General features: G+C 41.5%; 1 long non-coding RNA gene across 1 annotated transcript in view; it reads left to right on the top strand.

The window, feature by feature from the left end:
* LOC127417223 (uncharacterized) overlaps nt 1-10,707 on the top strand; it is a 29,040-nt gene extending 18,333 nt beyond the window's left edge. The window contains exons 2-3 of the long non-coding RNA XR_007893242.1: nt 10,246-10,298; nt 10,397-10,707. This is a non-coding gene — a long non-coding RNA (uncharacterized LOC127417223). The remainder of the gene's footprint in view (nt 1-10,245; nt 10,299-10,396) is intronic.
* The last annotated feature ends 1,312 nt before the right edge of the window (nt 10,708-12,019 follow it).

The following is a 12,019-nucleotide window of genomic DNA, read 5'->3' as shown; positions in this document are numbered from 1 at the left end:
AGGCAGCGGTATTGATAGGGTAATTCAGACATGATGAATGACCCGATAATCATGAGACGGATGAAATAAATCACACTCTGATCAATACACACACACACACACACGCACAGATCATTACCCTGCTATAACACATCCTCCATTAGAGCGGCTCACAAAACACACATGCACTCAGACGATGGAGAAGAGGGGGAAATGAAAATATTGTGTTTCTATAATGTAGAGGCAGAGATTGATGAGGCCATTGGCATTCTTACACTTGTAGCAAAGTCAGAGATGGAGACTGAGGTCTTTGTCCAGTATCTCATGAAATCATCCAATCTTACCAAGGTTACTTCGGGTAAAGGCCATGTTGCATCAAGCATAAAATAGCTCTGGAATATTCTGTCCTATGTGTGCAGTGCCTGAGGATGTATTTTGCAATTCCATCTTAATGTTGTCTCTTTTGCCCTCTTCTGATCTGTCTGACTTGGAGCATTAGTGACATGTCCAGCACAGAGAGCCAGCAACCAGCCACCCACCCTGTTTCATTACAAGGAATAAAAAATTAAGGATGTACAAAAATATATATTTTTTATATTGACTAGTCAGTTGGTTCCCTGAATTACTAGTCAACTAATCGTTCTTAAGGAATCCCTGTATATATAAGGTCACCTGACCCCGATCAGTTGAATTTCTTACTGGGTGTTTAAATAAAACACGTTTTTGCCTTCAAAACAGCTAGATGGAGCATAATGGAATTGAAAAGGATACAAGGATCTTGAGACTGGCTTTTGATACACAATGCACTTTCAAGCTCCAAAAAGGACAAAAAGGCAGTGTAAAGGTAATCCAATCGACTCAAGGGGTTTAACCCATGTCTTCTGAAGTGATACAATAGGTTTTGGGTTAGAAAAAGACCAAAATGTAACTCCTTTTTCATTATAAATCTTGACTTATGCAGTCCTTGGCACGATCATGATTTGAAGCTTGATTACACTTCCTACAGATACAAAAAGACAAGAATACAGGAAAAAGAAACAAGTACAAAAAAAGGAAAGGTAAGGCCGAATGAATAGAGAGGAGTGGAGAGTAGAAAGCAGAAAAAGGGAAAGGGAGAGAGGCTTTGTCATGCTGAATGTAATAAGCAGTAGGTAGTGTGTCTTATGGAAGGTGATTTATGGGCCCTGTCTTAAGCCAGCCAGCACTTTGTCTCCTCTAGCATGGAGGATGAATGGGCTGCTGTCAACCCAGCCAGAACACCCCTCCTCCTTTCCCCCCCCCTCTCTCTCTCTCTCTCTCTCTCTCTCTCTCTGCCTCTCAGTTCTTTCTCAGTCCCTGGGTTTCTCCTCTAGTTTCTCCTGGAGGTTTGTGATTCTACCCCGTTTCCTTCGCTCTGTCACTCACAGTACCTGAAAAATCTGAATTTTTTTATTTAGTTTTCACTCTATGACTATAGGCCTGTGTATACTTGGTTTTTCTGCATTTCCGGATCAGGTTGTGCCCGTTGACCATGTTGCCTTTCAAAGTATACTCTTTTGGCCATGAGCGAAACGAACGTGTTCAATGCATGCACACTATGACTGCTTTATGATACTCTTTTAGTACAGTGAACAACAGGCGCATGTACCGACGATGCGCATAAACAAGGACTATCCGTGTGCCGAGAAAATCTGGGACACAAGCAGACTGTGTTAATGACGAAATTTGCATCACGCATACTCTGCATGGAGCGACGAGCAACACGGACAACTGAAGTACAGTGTACTCAGTCCTTTAGTTTTACTTGAGTTTTCTAGTTTCAGATTAGTTTTTCAGAATCAAAATCAGCTTTATTGCCAAGTACTGTATGATAACACACAGGAATTTGTCTTGGTGACAGAAGCTTCCAGTGCACAGGTGAAAACAACAACAAGACACAGATTATAAAATTAAAATTAAAATAAGTGAATGGAATATATTATATAGAAATACGCAATAAGATAAAACAAATAACATATGTACAAATATGCTATATATACAAATATACAATTTTGTGCAAGGGAATGTAATGGTAGAAGAGGTAGGGTAAGTTGAATAAATATTAATAAAAATATGAGTGAATTGTTATTGCACATGATTATATTGCACAGTGGTGGGTCCTTGGGGGCAGTTTTAACTGTTCATGAGATATATGGCCTGAGAGAAGAAAAAAAAAATATTGTGCCTGGTTGTTCTGGTGCTCAGTGCTCTGTAGTGACCACCAAAAGGTAGTGGGCTGGGTGAGTGGAGTCCAGAGTGATTTTTGCATCCCTTTTTCTCACTGTAAAGTTGTACAGTTCTTGAAGGATGGGCAGGGGGACACTAATAATCCTCTCAGCAGTCTGAACTGTCCTTTGCAGTTTTCTGATGTCAATTTGGTAGCCGAGCAAAAACCAGACAGTTAAGTGCAGAGGACAGACTCAATGAATGCTGAGTATAACTGTATCAGCAGTGTCTGTGGCAGGTTGAACTTCTTTAGTTGGCTAAGGAAGTACAACCTCTGCTTGGCCTTTTTCACAATGGAGTCAACAGCCACTTTTCCACTATCAGGCCAGTGTGAGCCAGGGCTATCAACTGGCCAGCTGGGTCCAATAGCCTCAGACCTCGAGCCGCAAAACCAGAATCGATCTGCGTTCCCACCATCAGGCCAATAGCCCTACAGCGTTGCCCTAAAACCCACCCTTAACACGCCACCTGGGTGCCAATGTCACACACCCTGCCCATTTCATAAGCAAGAGGGAAGCTCAAGCTGAGGTATCATGCTATCTATTTATCTACAATATTGAGTTTATATCTTATGTAGACATTAGCTAGCTAGCTACTGTAGATAAGTTAGTGTTGACAATTCACCAACTATAACTGGTTTCCCGAGTGGTCTCTCCACTAACAGCGGGACAATGTCCCAGCATACCGTCCATGATCTCAAACCATGAAAAGGTCTTTTTTTGGGCACCGCTTTGTCAAATGTGCATTTTAACGGATTTGTACTATACCAGCAATTTTTTGTTTTTTCCCGAACCTGTATCGTTGGTCGCTGGATACCCAACCTGGCAAGTTTGGCGAAACTCCTTCTTTGACATTGGCCCCGCCTCACTCCCCAGTTGGCCTTGTTTGGCCCAAGGGTAATCGGTGGCCCAGAGAAAGCCCTGAGGAGGCAGGATAAAGCCCCTGAGGTGACAGTGGGAATGCAACTGGCCCTGCATGAAAAGAGTCAAATCTGGAAAAATGTGGGAATAGTAAACTCCCACTTAACTTCAAATTTGTCAGATGTGTTGGGGAAAAAACAGACCCAAGTAACATGAAACCGTTAATATCCACAAAAAGCCACATACCTCAATTCAGTTGACATGTAAAGGGAACTGTGAAGTTTTACAGAAATTTACATAAGAAATTCAGCTGGTTGTGACGACTGATGGCAGTGTCCTGCTGTGAGGGCCTTTTATATATTAATGACTGGCAATTGTGAGTGAAAGGTGTTAGGTGCTTCAAGCTTGCTGTGTTTCAGAGTACAGGGGAAGACAAATAACTGAAAGTTTGGCTTATTGTCGGCTACAGCGAACTACATTACTGTACAGACAAACATGCTAAAATAAACACCCTGAAATTATAAATTGTTAAACAAACAGTGGTGATATTTAACTCAATAATAACTACTTTTATTTTATTCTACATTTTCGACAGACATTACAGAAAAAAATATTATTTTAAAATTAAGAGATTTATCTGTATTTATTTATTTATTTTGTTATATAAATTTTCAACACGTACACTGTTTCCATGTGTTGACATAACAGTTTATTTAAATAGCTAATGGAACATTTATAACAACTACCTAAAGCATTGGTCAATAGCCATGATCACTTGGTCAAGAAATGTCAACAAATCTGTATTGCAGCAAGTCACATAACAGTTTATAATTATATATATATAATTATTTTAAAAAAAATTTTTTTTACAAAGTATGGGTACTAAAGAAATTGAATGCAAACTATTTAATCTGTCCAATTAAAAAGATATACTGTACAGTACAGTAGTAAAATAAATAAAGAAGTTAATAAAAACAAAACAAAAAATAAAGTACTAAAAGCATAAGAATAAAGTTAAACTTTGCAAAATGCAAAATTATAAAATGTTTTTTGTTAAAAAATAATCAGACGTGTCCATTAAAACCCAACAATATAAAAACTTGAGTAATCATATAGGCCTAAATCTCAACCATTGTGCACACTACTAATACCTTCTACTAATACCTTTTGTCTGGCTTAACTGCACATATGAAGTACACATCTGCCTGCAATTGTTCCACAGGTAGAAACATTGCTGCAGAGTAAGTCTGTGTGCCCTGCAAACTCCATACCTCCAGAGCGCTCCCAAAAAATGTCTGTCTGGATGAGGGTGCAAACATGTTACCTTTACAATAACATGCTGTTAGTTCAGTGTGTTCTGCTACATTGATCTTTTTCCAGAGAAATAACGTGGAGGTGTTCAACAGCTTTTTTTTGCAACCAACCCTGCTAAAAAGACCAGCTTAACCAGCATGCAATTCCCATGCTGGTTTAGGCTGGTTATGTTGGTTTGGTGCTGGTCTAGCTGGTGGACCAGCATGTACATGCTTTCACCATCAAAAACTAGCTGGTAAAACTGCCTGACCAGCACTGTCATTCTGATTAATGAAGCTGGTAAAGCTAGTTTAAAAGCCAGGGTAGGGTTGCACCAGCTGTGTGTAAGTTCTCACGTAAGTTGGGACGTAAAGTTCACACTAATGGCTTAGTAACTACTAATTAGTTTGTAACTAAGTCAGTGCTTAATTTGGTTGCACCACCTGTTCTTAAGGCAAGACTTAACTAGGTCGTAAGCTCTCCGTAAAGCGTAGTCGCATAATATGACGTTTACCTGTACTGAGCCAATAAACAGCTTCAATTTGATCTTGTTACGGTTGATGTTCAAACCTTGTTTGCTCACGTAACTGTCAGCTGTAATAAATGATATCCCCATTAAAATACATAATAAAAGTAGATTTGATAAATAGTATATTTGCCATGTGTAAATAACAATATATAGGAACTGTATCTAAAAAAATTTGGGTTGATAAATAAATACTAATACAACAGGTGGAAAAATAGACATTTGTTCATTTTAATATCCTATATATATTTTGAATGTATTAAAACTTGACACCGGGCGACGCATCCTGAAAATTGCACCGTTAGAACGGTTTCATGCTGAAGAGCCGCTTAAAAGTACGTTTTTTTCTCTCTCGTAAATGTAAACGAGTGTAAATGTCAACATCTTACTGTATGTCGAAATGATTGATGCCTGTCACGCAAAACATGAACTCACTGATGTCATAAAATATCAGTCTACTTTTTTATTCCATCTGTTACTCCTGGTAGGAGGCTTCCATAAATATTTAGTTTATACGTAGGGTTACATCCTACCTAAGTTTAATAGTGCAACTCTCAAATATTTAGTAGTGCGTAAATTGTGACTTAGTGCCCATTTACGCCACAACTAGTCTCAGTTGTAACTTACTTATAGCTGGTGCAACCGGCCCCTGGTGCAGACACCAACACACTAACATCCCATGCTGGCTGACCGGCACCCAAAACACAACATAAACTGGTGATCAGCAATGCTGGTAATTTCAGCTGGGAAGGCTTTAAGGTGTGTGTCTATACAGAAAAGACTTTTAAAAGTAACCCTACTCTGAAGAATATTTACTGGAGAAACAAAAAGCACAGAACTCAAGATGGCGGCGAGTATGGCTGCTGCGTTGCGAGCTCCGACACAACATTGTAGTTTTTTGTTTGTTTTGTTTACAATTCTTATGTTTTTTGTCTTGGATGTTGTCTGCCTCATTGTCTATGACAGACAAACACTTTTGGATATTGGTTCTGCAATTGCACACCTTAAACTGGACTTCAAATTCCTCAATGCTGACCTGCTGTTTACAAACACGGCAGCGGAGCCCTTTGTCTGGGCAGCCCGGCCGCAGAAGGAAAAGGGAAAATAGAGCCGGCATTCTCATCAGAGTAAGACATCGTGCAAATCGACCCCCGCTACCCAGTATTCTACTGGCAAATGTTCAGTCTCTGGACAACAAGCTCTGCGAGCTGAGAGCGCGGATCTCTTTCCAACGAGATACAAGGGACTGCTGCATTGTTTGCCTTACGGAAACTTGGATGTCTGCTGAGATTCCAGATTCAGCTATCGAACCCGCGGGGTTCTCCGTGCACCGAGCGGACAGAGCAAAAGACCTCTCAGGTAAAAGCAGAGGTGGTGGTGTATGTTTTATGATCAACAAATCCTGGTGTGATCAGAGGAACATATATTCTATCAAGTCTTTCTGCTCTCCTGATCTGGAATTTCTCATGCTTCTGTGTCGACCATTCTGGCTACCGAGGGAATTCACAGCGGTCATTATCACTGCTGTGTACATCCCGACACAAGCCGACACAGACCGGGCATTCAAGGAACTGTATGGGAGTATAAGCAAGCAGGAAAACGCGCACGCTGAGGCTGCGTTCATTGTGACCGGGGACTTTAACAAAGCCAACTTCAAGTCAATAGCACCGAAATACTACCAACACATCAGTTTCAACACACGAGGGGACCGGGTTTTGGACCATTGCTTCTCTCCCTTCCGGGATGGCTACAAATCCCTCCCCCGCCCACCATTTGGCAAATCGGACCACTCTTCTGTTCTGCTTCTGCCCGCTTACAGGCAGAAATTGAAACAGGAAGCACCCACCCTCAGAACGATCCAGTGCTGGTCAGACCAATCAGACTCTACGCTACAAGACTGTTTTGATCATGCAGACTGGGAGATGTTCCGGTCTGCCTCTGATGACGACATCAATCTTTACGCTGATAGCGTAACGTGTTTCATCAGAAAGTGCATAGAGGATGTTGTTCCAACCAAAACAATACGGATCTACCCCAACAAGAAACCTTGGATTAATAGCGATGTTCGCGCTGCACTTGATGTGCGGACCTCCGCTTTTAATTCCGGGAACACGGAGGAGCATAAACAAGCCAGTTATGCACTCTGCAAAACTATCAGAGCAGCAAAACTCCAGTACAGGAACAAGATTGAAGGACAGTTTAACACCACCAACTCTAAAAGCATGTGGCAGCAAATTAATGTCATCACGGACTTTGAAGGGAATAAAAACTCTGCCGTGAACACCGCTGCCTCTCTGCTGGATGAGCTAAATACTTTTTATGCTCGTTTCGAGGGAAATAACACCGCCCTCACGGAGAGAGCTCTCACAGCCGAAGCTACAGAGGTTAGTTCACTCTCCGTCTCTGTAGCGGATGTAACCCGATCCTTCCGACGGGTGAATATCCGTAAAGCCGCAGGTCCAGACGGCATTCCGGACCACGTCATCAGAGCATGTGCGAACCAACTGGCTGGTGTTTTTACGGATATTTTCAACCTTTCCCTCTCCTTGTCTGTGGTCCCCAAATGCTTCAAAACGTCCACCATTGTGCCTGTACCAAAGCAATCCAAAATCACTTGCTTAAATGACTGGCATCCTGTTGCTCTGAACCCCATCATCAGAAAATGCTTTGAGAGACTAATCAGAGATTACATCTGCTCTGTGATGCCTCCCTCACTGGAACCATTGCAGTTTGCTTACCGCAACAACTGCTCCACTGATGATGCCATTGCATCTACACTACACACTGCTCTCTCCCACCTGGAAAAAAGGAACTCTTATGTGAGAATGCTGTTTGTAGACTACAGCTCAGCATTCAACACCATAGTGCCCTCCAAGCTTGATGTGAAACTCCGGGCTCTGGGCTTAAACAGCTCGCTGTGCAGCTGGATCCTGGACTTCCTGTCAAGCAGACGCCAGGTGGTTAGAATAGGCAGCAACATCTCCTCATCACTGACCCTCAACACTGGAGCCCCACAGGGCTGTGTTCTCAGCCCGCTCTTGTATTCCTTGTACACACATGACTGTGTGGCAACACATAGCTCCAATGCCATGATTAGGTTTGCTGATGACACGACGGTGGTAGGTCTGATCACTGACTATGATGAAACAGCCTACAGAGAGGAGGTGCACACTCTGACACACTGGTGTCAGGAGCACAACCTCTCCCTCAGCGTCAGTAAGACAATGGAGCTTGTGGTGGACTTCAGGAGAAGAGATAGAGAACACAGTCCCATCACCATCAATGGAGCCCCAGTGGAGAGAGTCAGCAGCTTCAAGTTCCTGGGTGTCCACATCACTGAGGAACTCACATGGTCCATCCACACTGAAGTCGTTGTGAAGAAGGCTCATCAGCACCTCTTCTTCCTGAGACAGCTGAGGAAGTTTGGAATGAACCACCACATCCTCACACGGTTCTACACCTGCACTGTAGAGAGCATCCTGACTGGCTGCATCTCCGCCTGGTACGGCAATAGCACCACCTACAACCGCAAAGCACTGCAAAGGGTGGTGCGAACTGCCAGACACATCATCGGAGGTGAGCTTCCCTCCCTCCAGGAAATATATTCCAGGCGGTGTGTGAAAAAAGCTCGGAGGATCATCAGAGACTCCAGCCACCCGAGCCATGGGCTGTTCTCACTGCTACCATCAGGCAGGTGGTATCGCAGCATCAGGACCCACACCAGCCGTCTCCATGACATCTTCTTCCCCCAAGCAATCAGACTTTTGAACTCTTGATCTCCCACGATCAAAATACATCAGCACTGAACTTTATTTTTATTACTACTCTTACTCTTATATCTCACACCAGACTGTCATAAATTATATTATTATTATATTATATTCTCTCTTAACAACTATATATACTACTATATATACTTTTTTATATATTTTTTTATTTTTATTGAATAATGTGTATCTATATTGTGCGTATTGAATACTGTACAGTGTATGTTATTATTTGTATATTGTTGTGTGTAATTATGTGTATATCAGACTTTTAAATTGTGCTGTGTTAATTTGATGTTATTGTAAATTGGTATATGTCTCACCTATGTCTCATCACTGTCACAACTGCTATGTTGATCGGAACTGCACCCAAGAATTTCACACACCATTGCACTTGTGTATATGGCTGTGTGACAATAAAGTGATTTGATTTGATTGATTTGATTTGATTTGGTTAGAATGGGCAGTAACATCTCCTCATCACTGACCCTCAACACTGGAGCCCCACAGGGCTGTGTTCCCAGCCCACTCCTGTATTCCCTGTACACACATGACTGTGTGGCAACACATAGCTCCAATGCCATCATTAAGTTTGCTGATGATACAACAGTGGTAGGTCTGATCACTGACAATGATGAAACAACCTACAGAGAGGAGGTGTACACTCTGACACACTGGTGTCAGGAGCACAACCTCTCCCTCAATGTCAGCAAGACAAAGGAACTTATGGTGGACTTCAGGAGAAGAGAAAGAGAACACAGCCCCAACACCATCAATGAAGCACTGGTGGAGAGAGTCAGCAGCTTCAAGTTCCTGGGTGTCCACATCACTGAGGAACTCACATGGTCTGTCCACACTGAGGCTGTTGTGAAGAAGGCTCATCAGCGCCTTTTCTTCCTGAGACGGCTGAGGAAGTTTGGAATGAACTGTCACATCCTCACACGGTTCTACACCAGCACTGTAGAGAGAATCCTGACTGGCTGCATCTCCGCATGGTACGGCAATAGCCATATATAGCAATAGCAATATTTGTATATTGTGTTTTGTGTAATTATGTGTATATTAGATTTTAAATTGTGTTGTGTAAATCTGATGTTTATTGTAAATTGGTATATGTCTCATCACTGTCATGACTGCTATGTTGCTCAGAACTGCACCCAAGAATTTCACACACTATTGCACTTGTGTATAAGGTTGTGTGACAATAAAAGTGATTTGATTTGAAGTGTATCAACTAGCCCCGGTCTCCCCCAATGTTGACTATTCATGACTGACCCCCCTCAACCCACCCACCATCCCCAAATACACACCTCCACCTCCACCTCACACTCCACCCCCTCCTGCAAAGACTTTTGTTGTTCTGGTCTCTGGTCATACTTGAGTTATTTCAAACACACCTACAGATGCTACAGACAGACTGTCAGACTGCAACACTGTAAGAAGAATCTTTTTTAAAATAATCCACTAACCAGGTAAAACAGATGATTTATACTGTAATAAATACCAATACTGTATTTAACTTCATCTGATTTAACTGCATTATAATCTCTCACATGATGATTCCTCTTTTCCACAGAATCATTTTTTCCCACATGACCAGACTCAACTCGTCTTCTGAGATTATAAAAGGTAACATTCAAACTGTTGATTCAATTTTTAATATCCATTTTTATGTTTCTTTTACCTATTCAGTCTTCAGTTACTAACAATATTTTATGTCTTTTAAGCATCCTGCAAGACTTATAATGAGACTATGAGGAAGAAGTATTCCTATGTTCATCCTGGAAGAGGCAGAGCTGAGAGACTCAATCAAGATTATGGCAGAGAGAGAGGAGTAAATTTAAAATCGATTATACAGTTAATGTTTCGCGGTTGCTGGAGACCAGGTCAACAGAGACAGACACAGGCGTATTGTGTATTCGGTCACACTTTATATTAGGTGTCCTTAACTACTATGTACTAACATTAAATACATACAAGACTATGTATTTACTGTGTAACTACATGTTGTTCTGCAAAATTCCCACATTTACTGCTAGTGAGGTTGAGATACGGGTAGGTTTAGGAATAAGGGTAGGGTTAGGGTTAGAATTAGGTTTTGAGGTAAGGGTTGGGTTAGGGGTAAAGTTAACAGTGTAACTACATATGTAATTAAATGCAAGTACTTTAAATGTAATTACAATGCAACAACATGTACGTACATAATAAGTACATTGTATCAAATGGTTAAGTACATAGTAGTTAAGGCCACCTAATATAAAGTGGGTCCGTGTATTCCGTGGAGATGATGTCTGATGAAGAAGATGGTGTTGTCTGTGCAGTGTGGGTTGTAAAACCAGCAGCTTTGAGAAGCTCTGTTCCAGGAGCTACAGAAGAGACTTGATGCAGACCCATACAGAGTCAGATGCCAGGTTTCAGATGTTTGTATATTTTATTATTGTTATATTTTGTATATTTCACGTTTTCCTTTTAAATAAAGATCTTTTAACCCAGTTATTGTCTCAGCATTTATGTTGTGTCAACATTGATGAAAAGCCTGTAATAAAAGGCATAAGCTAAATGATGTTTGGGATTGGGTGGGGTAAATATTAAGTTTAACCAATAAAATTAAAGCCAATGCATGCAGTGGCCCAATAACTGTCAAGATTTAGGGATGTGCTAAATAAACTGTAACCAATAAAATGAAAGCCAGTGTATGCAGTGCCCCAATTGTTGTAAAGTTTTAAGGGTAGGTTAAGTTTAATGGCAGCCAAACCAGTTTGAGATAAATTATCAACAGGGGTGACCATTTTATCTTGAAGGTGAGAAATGCAAATGTGACTCCTGTCAGACAACTTAAGGGGATTACTTACCATGGCAACAAATGGCCATAACACGGAAGGAATCCTCAGTCACTATACATTCGAAATGGTATATAATTGGATGTAGGTGTGGCCGATATACCGGTAGACATGATAAACCGGTAGATATTTGCCAACGATATACATTTTGGATTATCGTCTCTATCGCGGTAACGCAAAATTGCCACAAGAGAAATGTGTACAGCACATATCACGTACGCATTACACACTCTGTCGGATAAATGGAGCAAGGTGGAGGGACTGCTCGTGTCTCAGATTCATTTGAATGAGAAGATGAGAGGAGACTATGAAGGAAAAAGTACGTCCTCCGTGGTGTGGAATTGGTTTGGCTTTAGAAAACGCGATACCGTTGTGTATGTCGATATATCTATGTGCGCGTATATATTAGTGGTCAGGGCTTCACGTGAGACATAATGAAACGCAGTTTTTCACTGACAGCTGCACGTGTCATAAGATGAAAAACTTGTCTAGAACGCGAGGAAAAAATTA

This window comes from Myxocyprinus asiaticus, chromosome 3 (genome assembly GCF_019703515.2).
Source record: "Myxocyprinus asiaticus isolate MX2 ecotype Aquarium Trade chromosome 3, UBuf_Myxa_2, whole genome shotgun sequence".
Lineage (NCBI taxonomy): Eukaryota > Metazoa > Chordata > Actinopteri > Cypriniformes > Catostomidae > Myxocyprinus > Myxocyprinus asiaticus.
The sequence above is the reverse complement of the archived record's forward strand: the minus strand, read 5'-3'. Positions and strand labels throughout refer to the sequence as shown.